General features: G+C 42.6%; 1 long non-coding RNA gene across 1 annotated transcript in view; it reads right to left on the reverse strand.

Moving 5' to 3' along the window:
* LOC113459243 (uncharacterized) overlaps positions 1-19,805 on the reverse strand; it is a 47,115-nt gene that overhangs the window by 3,794 nt on the left and 23,516 nt on the right. Inside the window, exons 10-15 of the long non-coding RNA XR_012579348.1 lie at positions 17,526-17,610; positions 16,176-16,413; positions 13,252-13,333; positions 9,444-9,549; positions 7,983-8,185; positions 1,091-1,218 (exon numbers count right to left, since the gene is read on the reverse strand). This is a non-coding gene — a long non-coding RNA (uncharacterized LOC113459243). The remainder of the gene's footprint in view (positions 1-1,090; positions 1,219-7,982; positions 8,186-9,443; positions 9,550-13,251; positions 13,334-16,175; positions 16,414-17,525; positions 17,611-19,805) is intronic.

Genomic DNA, 19,805 nt, shown 5'->3' on the forward strand with positions numbered 1-19,805 from the left:
AATGAATTTACAACGAATCCAGTGCGGAAACGCCACAAGGGACAGCTTGCAGGGGAGATGCCTGAAAGCAAAAGCTGTGCTTCAGTGGCATCTAAGGTGGCAATTTTGCAGAGTGCCTGTACACAAGTTTCTTTTCACTGTGATCAGTGAGCAGTGGCTCAGAAGACCTGGCTGTAAAAAACACAGGTTATTGTCCCCAAGCACATGCCAGTGGTCTGGAAAAGGGTGACACTGGTTGACATGACTGTTGTGTGTGCTAAAGGGGAGAGCTCCTCAGTCCTCCTCACTTCACTGATGCTTCCAGTTGTGGTGAAGGTGAATGGCACCACTGGGCTGTGCTTCACCTCACTGGGTATATTCTGTGCAGGGAACTGCAATGCCATTTCTGCTCTCACATAATTCTTCCAGAAAAAACCAGTACCTTGAAGGGGAAAGTGCCCTGTCCCTGTCCCAAATCCTTTGTCACTTGTGGTAATCCACAGCACACTCCCTGCACACGTTTTCTGAATGTTAACTCTGTTTACAAGTGCTGTGAATAAACCCAAATCCAACTGAGAAAGTTCCTCTTTGCTCACATTTCAATACAAGGCTGGAACTATCACCTTGCAAAGAACTTTCCTCTACCAGTGCTAGATGCAAAACCAAAAACCAAACCTAGGAATGCCTGCCACACTCCAGCACACAAAGCTGCTGCTGCTGCTTTTAATGGCTTATGCTGAGGGCTTTTCTGTTCTTCCTTTGCTCTGCTAATGGGAAGGACTGTGAGACCTCTTTGAACTAGCTACAGATACGAAAGATTGAGTAAACAAGTATTCTTCATCCCATTTCTCTTAAGAGTTTGTCCTGACAGATGTCTTCTCCCTCCTGAGGTTTAGATTGTAGTTTGTTTTATAGTTTGTTTTTCCCTTTTCCCCCCCCTTTTGCCCCTGAAGCATTTCACACCCTGCTGGGCAAATGCCCAGAAGTAATCAGACTGACTGAACACTGGAAACGCAGACAAAAGAAAAGGCTGGAAGTTACTGTTGTTCTCCAAGCTGGCACTGCCAGCTCCTGAGGGCTCAGCCATGACAGCCCACGTTTCTGAGAGTACCTGTATCTGGGTGTGTGCAGCCCTTGGGTCCTGCTGCAGCCTGGAGCTGCAGGCTCAGATATCCACCCCGAGCTCCTGGATCCTCCAGGACAAAGCCACCTCTCCCTGCTGCTCCCGTGTTGCTCTGCCTGTGGAGCAGGGAGGGAAGGAGAGGCACACAGGTTAACACAGTGGCAGTGCACAAGCTGCCAGGCGTCACCCATCTGACCTGCACCAAAGAGAAAATCTTAGTTTTCAAAACTTCCCATCATGCCACACAAAACACTGAAGCCTTCCAAATCTGGAAGGGATAGCCTGGCATGATGCCGCCCAGGTCATATCTTACATAAAGAGTTCTTTTTCTCCTGCACAAGGCTCTATATCCTACTTTACAGATATAGAAATATCTATAGAAACCACAGATATTCACTAAGCGACCTTAAATCATAACAGCCAGGCCTCTGTATGACTGTGCTTAACTCCTGCTGAGCTCAGGCCATCTCCCCATTCCTCAGGCTCCAGAAACCACTGAAACTCCCATGTTTTCCTGGGGGCTGCCTGCTTGCAGCTGCCCTCCTCTCACCAACGGGGCCACCTGCCAGGCTCCCCAGAGCACAGGGCACAGCAGCCTCCAAGGGGAGTATTCGTCTGTTTCAGAGGTGATTAAAAGCCTGGAGAAATAAAAGCTGAGCGACACTGTGGCTCTGAAGGTGCAAGAATCATTACCCTGGAGATGTGCAGGTCACCTGGTTCATGCTGGGCATGCTCTCTGGTCGCTTCACCTGAGTGTTCAGCTGGAGAGACCCATTTCCATGCACTGGGCTGGGTTCATTTCCGTCCCTGCTGTGAGAAGGTGTTCGGGGGGATGCCACTGCCTGCTCAGCAGAGGCTTCACACACTCTGCCAGCAGCAGGGGCAGCCTTTGAGGCCACACCAGCCTGGCAGAGTCACTGAGCCATTCTGACAGTGTTAACAGCACCACTGATGAATCCTCAACCTGAATGCCAAATTTCACCAGAGCACTTCTTCCCCAATTTTCTGCTAACAGCTGTACACTGCAGCTCTTCTGCTGTTTTCCAGCTACAGATGTGTGCCAGCACAGGAATATCAGTGTATTTTTTTCCTCCACATCTGTCTGATAAAGCGCTTTTGGCTGTAATATTGACATTGTCATGACTATTAAGTCATTGGAGACTCATCCATGCTAAAATGAAATAAACCTCCTACTTTCAAGCACTAAATTCTCTACCAAAGCAAGTGTTTTACTGCTGTGTACCTGGGCATACTGGGCAGCTTATTTTCATTCAGAAAAATAAAATGAGCTTGTCCAGTACAAACCCCTCTCCAGCAGCAGAGGATATGCTGGCACTAGTGTAATTAGAGATGTCAGGAATCAGGTAACACCACCAACATCACTTGGTCTTTATCAACTGAACAAAAAAACCCCCAGTTAAGTAAATGCATTAAAAAAGTTAAAGCTGCTGAGGTTAATGCATTGTGGGGGTTGAGTGTGCTTTGTGTGATAAATTTATTTGCCAGGTACAGCATGAGCACAGTAAACCATGATGTTTGTCTGGAATTCATGAATATTCAGTTATGGGCAGCTCTAAGAACCAGACTGAGTTAGGACACAGTACATAGCAGTATAATTTGTTGGAATAAGCTTGTCTGCTGGAGAAAAACGTTTTGAAAGATTTTAGATGTTTAAGTAAAGAGCTGGCAATGTCTGCAATCCAATTCCCATCATGAGGTAACCTATCATCAGACACTGGCTCCCAAAACAAAATCTGGCAGATCTGAAGTTTACCACATTATGTCTCCCAATCTGCTCTCGTAGCCTTTCCCTTCCTCAGCCTCTGAGGCTGTGTCATGTTTTCCGTGCAATGCTGAGAAAACAGAACGCTTTGCCAGCGTGCTCCTTACTTTTGGTTATTTTTAAATCTCCACAAAAGCTCTTGCTTTCTTCTGCAGCCAATGCCTCTTGTTTATGGAAGCAGTTCCAATTTATTTTCTATAAGGAAAAAAAATCTACTGCCTCGAAAGCGCTGCAATATCCACATTGTTCTCCTGCATTGTTTTCCTTATAAAAAAGGAATTCTTTGGAGCTGCAGAGGCATTGAGTTGCCTCCACTCACTCTTTTTTAACCCCTCCCAGCTCTCAAATAGTGGCTTTCAAGCAGTGACCTTTCCTTTTTGTGAAGGCCAGCCTGTTATTTTGGGTTGGATTTCCCTGCTGATTGTTCTGCGTTTCCTCCCGTGCTGCTCCACGGCCCAGCCACTGCCACCGTCCCCACTCCCGGTGGGACAACCAGGGTGGCCCCCACCCTGTGCTCCTCCCTCCAGCCCTGCTGCTCCTGGGGGCCTGGCTGTAATCACGGGGAGAGCCAGAGCCCTGGCAGCCTTTCTCATCTTCACATGGATGGCCCAAAACCATCCACTTCTGCTAACAGCCACAAATGATAAAACCCTGGCAAGCAGTGGCCATTTGTACACGTGGCTCCGGTATCGCCATCATCCAGGTGCTCAGAAATGGACAGCAGCTTCCTAGAACTGCTCTCAAGGAGCTTTGCCCATGGGTGTCATAGGAGGACACACATAAAACACTGACCTTTCCTGGTGAAACAGCTGATCCACTTCTCTGCATGGGAATAAACACCTCGTTCATATTCTGTGACAGTAATTACTTGTCACCCCTGTATACTCTCTTACTTGTAACAAGCTTGTCCTTAATATTACAAACCTCTTGGAAGGACATGCAGAACCCATTCCTTTTCTCACAGTACCTCTGCAGGATCTGAACTGGTTTGGGTCACTGCAAAATGCTAAACCCACAAGCAAAAAGCATGAGACACAAGTAGGAGTCAGGATGAGCCTTGAAATCAGTCAAAACCTCTAATGTATTCTTTAAACAGAATCTTGGCTACCTGAAGAAGAGAGGCGCAGAGTCCACCCACTCCAGGGTTTTTTTTTTTAAACAGCCAAGACGCAAAATCCAGATTCGCTGTGCTGAAGGATCTCATCTCAATTTCTAGATGCTGACGCTGAGCCTGGCAACAAGTCCTGTCAGAAATAAACTGGGACATCTCAAATACACTCAGTGGAAAAATATGTCCATCTTGAGAACTGCTGCAGGCCTAGGAATCTGGGCTCTGAGCAGACAGGCTTTGTTTTTAGGAGCAACATGTTCTGCTGCATTCATAAGAAAATGTTCTCAGAAATTCCAGCTCACCAGTAGTTTGAAAGCTCCTTGTTTTGGCCTGATTTTGGGATGCGACCTGAGTGTGAAGAGATGAGGTTTCTCGGTGGCTTGTGAATTTGCAGTGCTGCTTTTCAGCCAAAGCCCATCTAGACCCTGCCCTCAACTTGCATGTACAAGGCACAGAGACAAGAAATGGAGTTTTCCAAATACTCATGTAATTTTCAAGTTGTTTATATTTCAGAATTCAAGCTGAGACAAATTGTATTCCTTTACCCAAAATATTTAAAATTTTTCACTTCTGTTTCTTTCCCAGTAATAGTTTCCATCTGCCACTGACTGCATGGAAAACTTCAATGTCAAAATTTTAAGAAATGCTTATCTATTTTTACATCTATTTAGTAATTTTACAAACTTCAGATAAAGGAGAAACAAAGATGATTCTAATATAATTTTTTTTCTTGTACTTATTTCATTGAGAGGTGCGATAGGAAGATGAGATCCTGTGCTAGCCAAACTTCTAATGCACTACATTAACAATATGGGTAAAGCCTTGACTAATTGGAAAAATAATAAAATAAGTGGGCACAAAAAGGAGAAAATTACCCTCCCATCAAACCCTTCAACACTGGCAAATACCTACTGTGTTCAGAAAACAGAGTGTGAGACAGAAGAAGGGTGACAAAAAGCAGAAAAAACAACATCTAAAATTTCAAAATGTTTCCTGAAGATCGAAACAAGATGAAAATTTAAACTTAAGGAAAATCTTTTGGGGCACCAAATATTTTTCATACAAAAGTCTCTGTTTTGAAGGATAAATGTTTAAGACACAAATGTTGGCCATCTGTAAGAGCAGCAGTGAGTGAGGCAGTGAGCAAGATGGAAAAGATGTGGAGGCAAATTGCCTTGGCTCCCTCTGGAGTGCTGCACTGCAGCGAGCTGGCCCTGGGCCCTGAAGCAGCAATGCCATATTTGTGCTGTGAGAAATGCAAGGTGCTCCGCCCTGGGAAAAGCCCTCTTCTGGTGTCCATGCTGCCTGTTCCAGAACTGCTACAATCCCACACTTCTCACTGCATCCAGAGTGAAACATTTCCTCATCTCTATTTCTGCTTAGAGGGAAATCACTTTTTCCTCCTTGTGGGTAATTTGGGCTACAAATGCAGCAATGAATATGCTACCTAGTAGGAAAAAGGGAAATAAATATGTATAAATGGCTCTCCTGCTATTTGTGTGGGCTTGTGTGTGCCTGAGCACAGGCAGACATAAATACACACATATCTTATGCCTACAGAATATTTGTGTGTGTTCAGTGGCTCGGTTCCAGTGCAAACACCCGTGCTCATTATAGGAAACTGCATGCTTCTTACTTGAAAACACTCTGAAATCTCCAAAAACATAAAGGCACCTGCCTCACACAAAGCATCTCCCCTGAGCTCGTTTTATCAAGCAGTGTTTGTACTCGGAGTGTACGTGACATTGCTCACTTGAGACACCATTATCCAAAAATCCTCCAAAGCTTATTCCAAACTATCTGAAAAAAAAGTATTAACATTCTTCTTCAATCAGTCTTTTAGCCAGTTCTTAACACATCTCCTCACCCACTCATTGATCCCTGTCCCCAGAGCACTTCTATTCATCCCACTAATGAGAGGCAGATTGATTTCTATCATTTCACCTTCCACTGCCTTAGTGATGCAGGGCTTGCTCAGAGGGAGGACAGGCACCTGTGCTGGCAGTGACAGAGAAGATCAGGCAGAGGACACGGATGCTCTGTCTTGAGAGGAAGTTGGGGCTATTCTGATTTACGCAGATCTCTAATGATGAGGATTTTTTGAGAGCTAAAGCTGAATTATTAACTGATCAGAGCTCCCTGGCAGCCGTCTCTTTGTTTTAAAATGAATGACTGTAATTACAGAATCTGAGATTATCTAATGAGGGATTACATACCTACACACATGGCAAAAGATTTGCACCTTCTGTGCAGCCCCTAGCAGTGTCAGTGTTATTCTTACGTGCCCAGCCACCTCTGTGGGCCCACTCCAGGCGTGAGCTGTGAGAAATGCAGCTGTTGAATTACAGGAAAGTAAAGCAAGTGTTGTGGGGGGCACACCTTTCCATCACTTCAAACACTGCTCAAACAGTTCTGCTTCTTCTGCCTGTCTATCCCTCTCTCTTTTTATTTTTTTTTTTCACATTTAGGCTTTAGTGTCTCTCTCCTTTCCCAGGGGTACATGTTAAAGGAAGTTCAAACAATCATCAGGCTATATTCCATGTTATATCAGGCCATTTCCATGGTATTCCAGCCTTACTTGAAGAGATTATGTATTTGATAGCTTTTAGCTAGGTTCTCTCACTCTAAATTTCCCCCTTTTTTCCACTTTGCACTTATGATTTGTGATGGGCAAATCTCAAAAGATTAGAAACTTGGCTTTGATAAGCAACCCTATGTTTGAAGTTTACATTTCAATTTGCAGTGATCAGAGTCACTGCAACAAGTGCATGAATTACCTGCCTCAGACTGATGGCATTTGAGTGACCAGAGACTTTGGCATGCTTTAGGAAGAGGAATAAGCTGTTAGCTGTACTTCCAGCTAACAGAGTTACCTTGCCCCAGAATCAAACAGATCAAGATGATTTATTGATTTTCACGTTAGGGGAAATGAGAGCTGAAGGCATCAGAGGATGGTTTGACTTTGGGCAGGACTCAAATGCTGTATCCCACATAAAGGCCTTTGGGCGCTCTGGCCAGACAAGGGGCAGGGGTAGAGATGAAAGCTGTGAATGCTTGTACAGGTGCTGTCCTTTGAGACAATAAAATGTGTGCACTCCCCAGATGCTACAGTGACTGCAGGGCACCAGTGTTTTCCTCTGGGCTGCAGAGTGCACTCTTAGCTCGCCCTCCCTGGAAGACTCTGTTGTTGTTCCTGTGAAAACCTTAACCGTGCTTCACTGACATTTGGCACCACTTTGGAATCAGCTTTCCATAGAGATAGATCAACTACAAAATTGGCCTTGACTGGATTTTCTCACTGAGAATGCAGACAGGAGATGCAAATCAAAGTTTAATCCTGTTGCCTGCAGTAGCAAAGCACAAAACAATGCCTATCTGGGATGTAGCATCTCTCTTTTTATTTATCTATTGTACGTCTGTGTCTGAGACAAGTATGTTCTTGCTCTGTTTCCAAACAGAAGAGCAGCACAGCAAATACCTCGGATGAGCAAAACAAATGTATCTACTTTTTTCTGGTAAGGTTTTACATCAGCTAAAAAGAAATCTGGCTACAGACAACAGAAGAGTCTGACTAAAACTGGGCGGAGGGTTGATGGAATTTTGATTTGTCAAAAAAGTTCTCATCAGGGAGCTCTGAGGGTTATATGCAGGAGACAAAGCAGTTCACAAGTTTTTTAGCTCAATTTTTTGCAGACCTGAGAAGTCTAGCTGTAAGCATTTTGGGGCAGGAGCTGGGTGAACATGACTGATATTGGCCACAGGTATCTAAAATGGCAACTCAAAGGAAATAATTTCTCCAGTGACAGCAAAATGGGCGCTGAGCTCTTTGGAAGGTCTGGCCTGAGACAGTGGTACAATGAAAAAACAGAATGGTTTCCTCCAATGGGTGGAGGGTACAAGGCCTGGGGAATGAATGTTTGTGGAGCACTCAAACATGTATGAAGAAGTGCTGTAAAAGTTCAGTGTTATTGTTATGGCATACTTACTCAGCAAGGCAGGAATATCAAAGGCATTCTCCTCCCAGCTGGCTTGGCCTTATCTCAGGGAACGGCTGGTGGGTGCTGATGGCTCCCAGGGACTGCTGGTGACAGAGCAGTGAGGGCACTCACTCCTTGCAGAGCTGCTCGGGGCACCTCCTGCTCCTGCCAAGGCTCCAGCTCCTCTGTGCTGCTTGGCTCCCAGAGGAAGCCTGCAATGAAAGCACAGAGCTCTGGCACCTGGCTAATGGAGGCACTCAGCTAAGGCTTCTACTCACGACTGTTACAGTGGGAAATAATTGATACAAATTGCTTCAGGCATTCAAGGCTGCTGGTCCCCCTTCCCACAGGCTATTTTCAGGCCCAATTAGGCAGATGAAGTGACACCAGAATTAATTTGGGTACACTCAAATATGTACCCAAATTACACATTGGGCTTGCCTTTTTTTTTTTTTTTTTAATGCTTTTCTTTAGATATATGGCAAATTTCTGAATTACAAAAAGCAAATAAAGGGATTTTTTTCTTTTCCCCCTCCTCTACTAAGTGATGTTCAAACACTGAAATACTTGCTCCCTGCAAAACCACTTCAGGCGGATTGCTGGGGAATTTCCTCTCAACACCTTAAACACAAAGCAAATAACAGAATATGAAATAACACATATTCTTGGCATCAGGCTGCACCATAGCTCTGCTGGGTCTGTCACAAAGCAAAGGCTACCAACCCACTCATCAGAAGATAAAATACAATTAAATAATTCATGATATAAATATTTTGGGCGGGGAGATATGAATTGGCTTATCTCTATTATTGTTATCATTATTATTCACTGCTGTTTGCTAAGACGGAGTTTTTCAAAGCCTTCTTTCACATTAAGGAGCCCAAATTCCCATGTTAAATCCCACCCTAAATTTTATGGTGATAGCTTTTGCAAGCTACTGCGGAACACAGGCAGGGAGGGAGGTATAACTGGTGAGATAATATTCATGGCTGTTATTACCAGAATTTATGGACAAGCTCTTCCTGTGCTATTTGAATATAATTCATACATTTAGGCTAAGGGGAGATCTCTAAGTGTTCTCCAGCAAAGCCCCAACCTGTGCAATGTTTTCCTAGATAAGGAGCTACTGTAACTACCATGGAAAAAGTAATGAATACTTTCCAATAATAAATTACAAATCTGGGGCAGAAAAACTTAAAAAAACATCAGCTTCTCAATATTGAACTGCTCCAAGTTGCATTTATTTTAGACAATCCAGGCTGTAACCTTACCTCAGCATACTGAGTCATAAAAACAACTTACATGAACAGAAGTCCCAATCCATTGAGAAAGTCCTTTGAAGTATAATTTTTAAATGTCAAGTGTTCATAAGGTGCTTGCCCTATTTCCTCCCCTGAAAGAGTTTGTAGTTCCTATGGATTCCTGCCTTGTCACCCACTTCCCTGGCTCACATCTCAGCACCATACTCACCTTTTTATCTCTACCTGTGCTTTGCAGTGAATCTCACCATGGCACCTCTTTAAGCGATATCAGCTGATGGTGCTGAGTGAGACCCACTAACAGAAAGATCTTCAGTCTGTAAACAGCAAAAAAAAAAAAAGAACAAAGCACAATGTGTGTTAATAATACATTTTCAGAGACTTGAAGGAAACATTAGCAACTGGTCTCCACCAAGACAACAAGCCATGAGGAAAATACTGAGCTTCCAAAATGGCAAAAATGATACTCTCACAGGCACAACATCAAGGGAGATTTGTGCTCTGTCCTTGTCTGTAGCACAGATAATGGATTCTTCAAATCCCTGTCTCTCAGCAGCTTCATAGCAGGACATCCCTGCAAGGTCACTAAAAGCTCAGTCTCACAGAGAAAAGTCACTTCTCCACAGTCTTTCAAGAAGTCTTTGTAACAATGCAGCAGAGGAGGGAAAGGAAACTGCTATAAATATCTGAAAGGGTCAAAATGAAAAGAAAGTTGGAGTTTATCTACAATATCTTTGTGTTGACACTAGATATTCAAATTTCCTTAGAAATTTGAAATTTAGAATAGAAATTTCTAATAGAAATTACTCCAAAGGAGCAAATGCTTTGCTTCAGTCTCATTTTGTCATGCCCATAAACATACCAGAGATGAAAGGTACCTGGCTGAATTTGGGTAAAAATAGATGGGATTTTGAAAAGCAGGAAGAAATGCCTGGGAAAAGTCACCTACATATGGTCTTAATCATGCCAATGGATAACCCTCACATTACCCTTTAAAAGGTCATCTGATAAACATCAACATTGGGCTTTTCTCACACACCCAACACCTAAAATGGCTTCAGGCTACTGTAATATGGCATGAGAAGTTAAATTAGAAGCATATATTTGGTAATAGCACCTCTGAGAGGGAGTCTTCAAAAGCCTGAGCCCCCATTAAAGGATTAGAAGCCCAGCACACATATCAGCAACTGCTCTCCATCCAAAGAGAAACAGAACAGGAGACAGAAATCAGCATTTTGTTCTGATTAGCTTCTTTGATTGATCTAATGGCTTAATTACCTTTTTTTTTTTTTTTTGAAAACATTGCTGCAAGCCTGCCACTGAGGGAAGTACTATAAAGAATGCCACTATGAAGCAGAGATTTCAAGCTCTCCCTTATGTCTTGTGGGTCTGGTAGTGACCTTTCCAGAACATTTGGTGGTGAGACACACAGAATTAAACAGTCTCCAAGCAGCTGGTACTCTTGGGTCCAATTGTTTTCAGGGGTACCCAATATCCTAGTTACAGACTTCGAGGTAAAATCATTCAAGGATAAGAATGGGGTCATTAAATACTTCTGGAAATGTGCTAATTCTGTATGAAACAATGCAAGACATATTAAAAAAGAAGCAGGGATAATTAGTCAGTACATTCAAAAGCACTTCCTTGTTGTTTGGGCAAATTTCCCTTCTGGAAGCAAATCCATTCAATTTTCCCTGAGTGCCAACATTTTGAGGTTATCTGCCCCAAAGGCAAAGAGATCAGATTGTCCAAGAAATGAGGATGAAGGCAAAGGGCACACCCTAAGGACTGAAGACTGGCTCAGAAATTGGAGAGTTTAAGGGAAAAGAAATTCTCTGTTTCAAGATCACTGACGATTTTAGGATGTATTTAAATGGGGAAGAACACTCCTAACCACAGGGTTTTTTTATACTTTTGGTTTTCTCCTGCTCCTGACTCAAACTTCAGGGCATCTCTCCACTTTCCAAGTAGAGCTCTGATTTATGCTCTGGCACTTGTGGGTTTTAAGGAAGGATAAGTAAAATTTTGCTCCGATTTTGACAGCCTCTTGCAGCCAGTCAGAAAACCCTCTGTACATGGGTTTTCATGGAATTCCCTATTTGTTTCATCCCAAATTCATCTTTTCAGTTCACAAATCAGGAAACAAAATTTCCTCAGTGCTGGCTGTACAATTCTTGCCCAAGAACTGGTGATCAGGCTCTGCACTCCTTTTACCAGATTTCAGGATTTGTGGGGGGTACAGCCTTAATTTCTGAATCTGACAGAGGTGAGCAAGGCATGACAGAAGTGGCCTTGCCTTCAAACAGACACAGTGACTTTGAACTCCTAAATTTGCTCTCTCTAAAGTCCTAAGTTATCCTCATGGGTTTTCTCTCCTGGATTCATGAGAGCAGTAGAGTAGCTCAATTGAATTTTCTTTGCCACTGAAGAGGGACATTTCTGTACCATTTTTCCCAGTATTTCTGTGTTTAACAGGTCCCACCCCCCACGGACTCCTATCTCAAGAGCATACAAGCAGGAGCAGGCTGCTGCAGCAGGAACCCAGAAGCTGGAGCTGTCAAGCAGAGCCTTATTAGATACCAAAGGGGCTAATAAAAGAATGGGTGTTTGCTGTATTTCTGGCAGGGATGGCTGCTGAAAAGCCTGGAGAGAAGGATCCAAGACACCTCAGCCCCAAGTTCCGATGGATGTATTTCCAGTCCATCAATCTCTGCCCTTGTGCCTGAGCTACTTCCCACCTCAGGCCTCTGACAGCTGGACAAAGCAGGGTTTGAGCCGGGCCTTGCTCTGAGTGAGTGTGGAGAGATGTTTGCAGTCTGACCTTGCCAGATCAGGCCCAGGCTTGGGGCATTTGCTGAGCTCCGGGGAAGATTTTCCCACTGAATCGCAAGTGGCACGAATGAATTCTATCCCCAGCAATGTGCTGGAGTGCTGCAGTGACAAGTGTCTGGGGAGGCAGGAATCCACCTTGTAATCTGCAGAGCCTTTAGCTTCAGAAAGCACAGGAAAATACTTATGTATGTTGATTTGGTGGTGGGGGCGATTGTTAAAAGCTAATTATAATCTGAGAAACAGAGGAATACATTTAAGCACACAGTGGACATATTCATGATTATCTTTCTATATTAAAGTGATTAAATTTGGCAAGAGCAAATGTGGGCTTTGTTTGGCTTTTTGTTCTCAAGTTCTCATATTTTCTTAAAGACCATCAGATAATGAGATGTAGAAGCATACATCCAGATATAACATGGCGCAGCAATAAACAGAATATAATGCCTGACAGGAAAAGCAAATCTTCTACATTTGAACACTCTTGTTCATTTTTCCTCTCTACTTTTTTTTTTCTCCTGTTCTTAAAACAATAAAGAACCCAATTCAAATAATGGCAAACTCCCTTCAGGATTTCACCCAGGATTTCCATTTCATACAAAAACAGTTCCCCTCCCTCACTTGTTACCTTGCCCTCTGTTTCTTCCCCCTAGTCAGAATTGTTGCTGTGCTAAATAATTAAAATGTCACTGGCCTTTTCCTGATCACTTTTTACACCTAGGACTATTTTATTTCATAGATCTCCCTGAGTATTTTTGCTTTCCTGAGAAAATATTTTGCACGTGTGTCATATGTTAATGATACAGCGGCTGATACTTCATAGAGTCAATAATGGGCCTTTTAAGAGATTTCTGTTCTGCTTTTAAATAGCAACTCTTTCATAATCATAATGACGACAACAACAGCAGCAATAACAACAACAACAATAATAACAATATTCTCAGTCCTCTACCAAGTGTACCACCACCACCACCACTACTACTACTAATATTCTCAGTCCTCTATCAAGTGTACCAAATTGTGTCAGAGATGGAGAGGGATTAATTCATCATATTCATGTTCTCCATTCTCTACAGGAGTAGAAAAGTTGTGACAACAAATCATGCTTCAAGACCTGCTCCTGAACCCTCTTTTCAGCTGGCCATAGCTCATATTTGGGACTAAACCAGGGCAGCAGCCAGGCACCTTACCTTGTACTGCTCAGTACCAGTCTGGCTCCACATTTCTGCATTTCCCAGTAATGCTCAATCAGGCACGATTGCAGAGGGGAGCCTGGAATGAGCAAGAGAAAAATGAGATGTCAAATCTTACATTTAGAGGATTTAGCAAAGCCTGTAAATAAGTTATGGCATTGATATCCTGACAGATTGCTCAGCCAGAGGACTGGAAATGGAAAATGAAAAGTCTATTGATTAAATAAATTAATTTTGAAATCTAAAAGTGGTTTTAGTAGATTAATATCCTCTTACACTGAATCCAAATTTTTCTCCCTTAGGCAAAGCCTCAATTTATACATATGCTCAAGTTCTCCACCTCAGCCAGTCAAGCCTTTTTTGCTTTACACAGGGGGAAGCTGTGATGCTGATTTCAAGAACCACAGCGTGTGCCAAAGGCCAGGAATCCCAGATTATCCTCCACAAGTCTGTTCCCAAACTCCCTCCCGGCACATTGAACAGCGACATGTTCAAACAGAACAGTGCAAGGGGAAAGCCAAAGGAGCCCTTGCTGGTTAGCACGCCCATCCACGTGTTCCCAGCAGCTCCTGTAAGCAGCTGTTCCCAGCACTCTCCTCTGCTGGCCCCAGAGAGCTGGATATTGTACTGTCAGAAACCTGCTGCCCCTCACAGGGCTGCTTCACCAGATTTCTGTTAGGGGAGCAGGAAACTGCAGCCCTTTCTGGGACTGTTCTCTGCAGCAGGTAACTCAGATCAGCCGTCAGTAGGTGGAATGTGGGCTCAGAAGATGCAGGTTCCAGGTCCAGGCCTGCTGCTGACCTCCTCAACAACATCAGACAGATCATTTCATGCCCCTGTATAATGCACATAATGATACTCAACTCTGTGAAGTGCTTTGAGTCTCACTGGGAGAAAAAATCTGTAACAACCCCCCCCCCAATATTTAATGAATAATGAATTGCAGGGATGATAGTACATAAAACGTGTAACAAAAACCCATTTAAAATCTCAGTGCATGGCAAGTTAACAAAACATTTAACAAGTTAACTGGAGGCTCAATTCTCATAATTCTCTCACTCATCTAATAAAATGGCTTTTTGAAGTCTGGACAAGTGGAAATGGACTTACTAATTGCATCTTGCTCATTTCTAGATGGAAAGATTAATCACAGGAGCCAGGTAGGGGATTTTTTTGGCTCTTGACTGATTTTGTCTAAGTGGTCAGGCACATTAGTAGGATGACCCTATGTATTAGTGGGAATCACTCAGCAATACCAGTTCTGTCTGAATCAGGTAAGAAAAAAATTAGTTTTTTGCTCTTTCTGGGCTTGATCCTTTTGGAGGTTCAACTCTTTCAAATGTGGATCAGGTTGATCCTAAATTCACTATGCCGTGTTTAACTCTGGAGCCACTTTTCCTACCTGATGACTTAAGACTTGGGAGTGGGCCTGCTCAAACCCGAGGTGGGAGAGAAGGTGGCAGCTGTGGTGGGATTCTCCATGGCACTGAGCTATCCCAGCAAACCCACATGGAGTGCTCTGCTCCATGGCTGTGTGTGCGATCTGGCTGTGTGCAGGGTGGCTTTCAGCGTGCTTTTACATGTGGTTTGGCCATGCTGAGGCTGTTTCACAGCTTGCTTTTACATGTGGTTTGGCTGCAGCCAGGCTGATTACCGAGAGCCTTTACATGGAGCTTGGCTGTGTTATACTGAGCTCTGCATGTTTGGGATTTTACTACTCCTGCACTAAGACAGTGCAGGTCTCAATTCTGGAGAACAATTTAGATAAAGTGAGAAGTCAAACCTGGCCTGGCACTGCTCCCTGCAGCACCACAATAAAAATCCTCAAGCACTGTAATGCCCCAGCTTCCTCCACCCCAACCCAAGCACTGCTGCCCTGGCTACTGGAGTTAATGTTTTCTGTTTTAGATGCAGGGGATTAGATGTAAATCCTTCCCTCCATTTCAGAGCTGGGATCCAAGTGAGATGGGTTTCAGCCACGTCAGCTGCTCCACCCTGGTGTGGGTTGAATGTACAGTCAATAATATATTACATAAAGAATGAGAATTATTAAACTTTTTCATAACCAGCAATCTATAATCAATATTTCTCCAGGCAGTTTTAGCTGCATATATTTTAAAGTGACAAAACTCCCCAAAGTTGTTATTCCTGACCCACACAAAACATGCTGGCAAACTTTATCTGAGGTATAAACATGGAAGTGTTATTTTGATGCAAAGATTCAGGCATGACTTTTGTCTAACATTAGCTCCTTCTGAAACATTTGTCCACAGATTGGCCCTTTACAAACTGTAATAACTTTTGTCAGTGTAGTATAAATCAAGCTAATTCCTTTCAGTTAAATAGGATTATGCACTAATTTTTCAGTCTCGCTCTTCTCTCCCCTGTACATCTCTGGTTTTCATTGCCTGGATCAAAATTCCCATTACCTGCAATTTTCTTTCTTTATGCTTCCAGTGGAAGATGGAACAAAAACCTTCCAGGCTTCCTATCACATAGGTGCCAGTGCTGTTCTAGTATTGATTTTCCTTCCTTTTATGTGCAGTGACTTAGATTTACATGGACACAGGTTTTATATCAATTGTCTCATAACTTGTCTTTGCTTTTGCCTGTCAGGTCTCAGAGGAGACAAGGCTGGGAAGGAAAGTAAAGGGGGAATTACAGTTATACTGAATTCACTTCCAAGATTCCACCTAGAGAGACAGATATAATTTCCAGATGCTATTGCAGGACTTAGCAACTTAACAGGGCATTAGATGTCACTTAAAACTTTTAATTTCATACCAGGGACTGAACTGCAAAAAGAGTCCAACAAGCAGAATACTGTAATAAAGCAGAGCAAATGCTACTCAATGAGCAAGTTTTCTAGAAACAAACATGCTCAGCAGGTGAATTAGAAAAGGCAGAACAAATCCTTTCACCTTTGCTCAGTTCTTGAAGCAGTAATCTTAGTGAGTCATCAGAAGAAACAAATATTTTCTCAGCGAAAATGTGAAGGAAACACTCCAGCCATTAATGCTTTGACACAGAGAGAGCATTTGATATTAAAATTTTTTAAAGGCTTGGCTGTAGTTGCTTTTTGCAAATTTGGCCTTTTGGTGAAAGTGTTCTGCATCCAGTCCCACTGTTGTGACCTGGATGAGAGCAGCACCTTCCAGACTGGAAGAAAAATGAAAAAAAAAAAAGTTTAGAGGAACATCTTACTTAAGTCCATCAAATAAATTTTTGATTATCTAAATTCATCTCTTTTGGTTTCAGAACTGAGATTTTTTTTTCCAGTTAGCATTTATAGAACAATTTACAATTTCAGTTCAGTTTCCATAAACAGGTACAAAAATTCATTATTAAAGTATTTTCATTGAAAGTATGATATGCTTTTAGTAGAAGAGATGCCCTTCAGATCACTTTCCATTTGATTTTTTGTTCAGCAGAGTTCATGACTTGCCGTGCGATGAGGGGACACTGGAATTGAACAGCTTTAACCATGTTTCATTTATTTTTGGGATTGTGCTGTAAACAGCCCACATGGAGACACCCAGGCCATCACGTGGACTCGTAAAACACAGGAGGTAACACTGGCGAGGAAACCTGTGCAGTCCTCTCAGACCAAATTCCTGCATAAGCCTCTGAAGATAAGAGTCAAACTAGCCTGTTTCTTTTGCTCAAAAATGTATTAGCACTGTTGGAGGCAGAAAGGCTCAGCATTCCCTGGAGGCTCCAGCTATGAGTTAATGCTTCCCAAACCCTTCCACGTGTTGGCTGGAATGAAGCCAGGGTTTCTTCACCACTGTTATCATATCAGTTTCAATCAGAGCCCAGCATCTGAAGTACAAGGATTTGTTTTCAAATTAACCACATATTGCATCTCTTTGATCGGAAATTTTTACTGCCACTCATTTATTGGATCCCCAGGAGATGGATTTGGAAGTTTAAAGAGTTCAAAATCAAGAGTTTTAGAGTTCTCTCCCACAATCTAGAACTTCTCATTGTTAGGTTTGTCTCCCACCTAAGAAAAGATAGAAGCCCTTTTAATGTATTTTGGAAAAAAGTTATGACTTTTCCCTCAAGAACATCATTCCGATCTACACTTGCAGCACAGCTGCTGGTAGCAAGCTTGGCATACAGCAGAAGAGCTGCCTAAAACAGAGGTAAAATTTCTTCAGTTTTTCACCTTTTGTGGGTTCTGGTCTTTTCCTTGTAGGTTTTCATAGATACTGAATGAAAACTTGGCCCCTTGTCCTGGGAGTGGATCTGACCTCAGCTGCACTTACCAACACCTGGGGTCAGGGCTCTGCCATGCCATGTCTTTGCTGGGAAGGGATGCAGGGAACAAGGGAACCACAGGCAATGCTGAATCTGTCAACAAGGAAAGGAAAAAGAAGATGAGAATGAAGAGCAAATTCAGCCTTGGGAAAATGGACATCCCTAATCCTGACAGAAATAAATGGGGATAATGGCTTTCCCATGCACTGCTGAGACACAGGCTGAACTGGCGGCCACGGCATTGCTCCACAAATAACAAACCCCATCCAGGCAGGGGGAGGCTCTTATGCAAACTTACCAGAAGCACAAAAAGATTATGTTTGCCTCTCCTTCTACCCAGTGAACCATCCTGCTGGACACAACAGCTCTGCACACGCACACACAAAAACATGTTGCTGCTGAGAGAATGTATCACTGAATTCCAATAACCAAACATCCCCAGAAGAGCAGCTCACCATGAGCTGGTGTTTTGCACTGACCACTTAAAATGCTATAAAGATACTGAATCCCAGGAGCTCAGGGGAAAAAACCCCAAAGGTGCCATGTCAGTAGATGAACTCAAACTTTAAGAACTTTTCCTATTATTTTTCTACTCATTAATGGGTAGATTCAGTCTGTATAGAAATTACTTCTTTCCTAAGTGCAGAAACACTGGGGCTGCCTAACCTAGCTGGAAAACTCCTGAGGCAAAGGAAAGAGGGAATCTAGGTGAAAAAAACTGCCTGTGGCAGTATATCCCATTGGAAAATTCAGGTTTCACATCTGCCTTGCTTGGCTTATCAATAAAACAATAAAAACAATTCAACAGTTTGCTATCCCACTCTCACCCAGTTGCTCGTGTTAGAAATTTAGCAGCATTGATAGAGAGGGTTTTTGACTGCTCAAGAAAATTTCCCATGACTTACACTGGTGTACTCTCAAACAAGAACTCTAAACATAGTCCATGTTTGAGACAAAGAGAAAAAGGTAAGTGCTTTAAATCAAAACCATGATTTAAAATTCATATATAGATGGATTTTTAATTTGTGAAAGCCTAGACAAGATGCAACATGACCCTCCACAGAACTGTTCCTAGGCCTCAGTGGTCAGCTCCTGATTACTATGGTTCCCATGTTGCATCCAAATTCAGTGCAATTTGGACTGTGGCCTTCCAACAAAAATCACCATCTCAGTAGGTTATCCTGAAATACATCTTTATAAATCACAACCAGTATTGAGACTAAAAGGGGGAAGAGAAAACTTCTCACCAAGCTGTAACCAGTAGCTTTGAAAATGAAATATCCCTGCTAAATTCCCACTAAATTTTCTACTGTGAGCAGGCTCCATTGAGTCCTGTAGATAAGGGAGTCATTGCTTCAACTGGATTAAATAGTTGCATCAAATTTGATTTACATTCTGAAGAGCTAAAGAAAATAGCTGTTTTTTTCATTAGCCATACAACAAGCAGATTTCTCAGCTGAATGTCCTACATTTCTCACTCCTCAACAATTTAGCCCTAACATATCGTCCTTTCCTCCTACTTAGATATGATTTCAATCATTTATCAATTTAATTAATAATTGGTTGATAATAGTCCACATAATCTCTGTATGGAGACAGTCAACCCTCTTCTGAAATCTGGTTTTAGGCTTTACCACAGTCTTGGAGGATTTGGGGTTTTTCCCCCTCACAAGAAGCAGGAGTACTTTTTCTGTCACTGTGGAAGTGAATAAATGGACAAAGGTTTAAAAATGTCCTCTTTTGGTCAGTGAGTGGTTTATCAATGCAACATTTAACATTATACTACAAGATTTGAGACTACTCAATTTTGGGCCCATCAGACTCATGGGGACTAGTTAGCATTGGCACTGGGTGCATTTGGGGCAGGGAAACCTTAGGAAAAGCCAAAGCCTTCATTCACAGAAAAGTGAAAGGAGCACCTTTTTCTCTTCCCCACTTTTCTTCACTTTATAACCTACTCTAGATTCATATGCAGAAGTGTATAAGTTGTAGATTTTTTTGTCTGGCCAAAATCTTCTAGCAGAAGTCTACTGTGTAAATATCCTATCTTTTAAGATATACTATTCAAAATCTCCAGGAGGTAAAGAAAAGAAAGGAAAAAGGTTGCTTTTCACAAGCAAGGACTGGAAGCCATAAAATTAATTGCCAATGTTAAGTAGAGGTGAGTCCACATAAGTCTGATGGGCCCAACCTTAGGGGTAGGTCACAATTCCCACATTTTAGGGTTAAAAGGTTGCATTGATAAGCAACTCCATATATATGTAGTTAGGAGGTAAATGACAAAAAAA

Source organism: Zonotrichia albicollis, chromosome 3 (assembly GCF_047830755.1).
Source record: "Zonotrichia albicollis isolate bZonAlb1 chromosome 3, bZonAlb1.hap1, whole genome shotgun sequence".
Taxonomy (NCBI): Eukaryota; Metazoa; Chordata; class Aves; order Passeriformes; family Passerellidae; genus Zonotrichia; species Zonotrichia albicollis.